The sequence below is a fragment of the Alligator sinensis genome, unplaced genomic scaffold (genome assembly GCF_000455745.1).
Source record: "Alligator sinensis unplaced genomic scaffold, ASM45574v1 scaffold536_1, whole genome shotgun sequence".
NCBI classification, from domain to species: Eukaryota; Metazoa; Chordata; order Crocodylia; family Alligatoridae; genus Alligator; species Alligator sinensis.
The window spans coordinates 357,493-358,331 of record NW_005842951.1 but is presented as its reverse complement, the minus strand read 5'-3'; positions in this window follow the sequence as shown (position 1 = coordinate 358,331).

Below are 839 nucleotides of genomic sequence, written 5' to 3'. Positions count from 1 at the left end.
ATTTCCCCCAGCTCTCTGATCACTTCCCCCAGCTCTTCCCAGGGGGCACAGGCCCCCTGATGCTGTGGGATGACAGTAGGCTGCCACTGCCAGCTGGTGATGGCAGCAGCTCTGGGCTATTTCCCCAGCTGGCAGCAGCAGCCTGCTGAAACCCCATGTGCAGATCCAGGGGCCGTGCCCCCTGGGAAAAGCTGGGGGAATAATTAGAGAGCTTGGGAATCAATCCAGGAGCTCTGGCTGACAGGTGGAGCTGCCCCAGCTCCCAGACAGCGTGCAGTGTGCTGCTGAGCCACACTGAACCCATGCCATGGGAAGCTGCTGTGTGGGTGCCAGGCAGGGGGGAGGGGACAATCCCACACTGCCCCGTCCTGTGTGGGGGGGCTCTGCAATGAGCGCCCAGATGCCCCAATCACTGCTCCTACAGCTGGTGAATGTGGGGCTTTTTTTTTTTTTTTTAAGTGCCGGGAGGCAGGGCCTGGGGCTTGGCAGGGCTGCCCTGCAGGCTTCTCCTGGGGCTCCTCTGGCTGTGCCTGCCTCTGCCCCAGCAGGGGGAACTGCAGGGGCTCTGCCCTGCTGCTGCTTGCCCAGCTAGTGTGTGTGTGGGGGGGTGTGATGCAGGCAAGGCTCACTCCAGGTGACAGCAGGGCAGAGTCTCCGCTCTCAAAGCTGCTGCACCCACATCAGCACTGGGAGCAGGGTCTCTCCCCTGCTGCCACTTGCTAGCTGGTGCAGAAGGGTGTGGGATGCGGGCGTGGCAGCGCTGGGAGCAGGGGCTATGCCCTGCTGCCATTTGCCCCCTTTTGCCTGGAGTGAGCTATGCCCACATCCCGCCCCCGCCC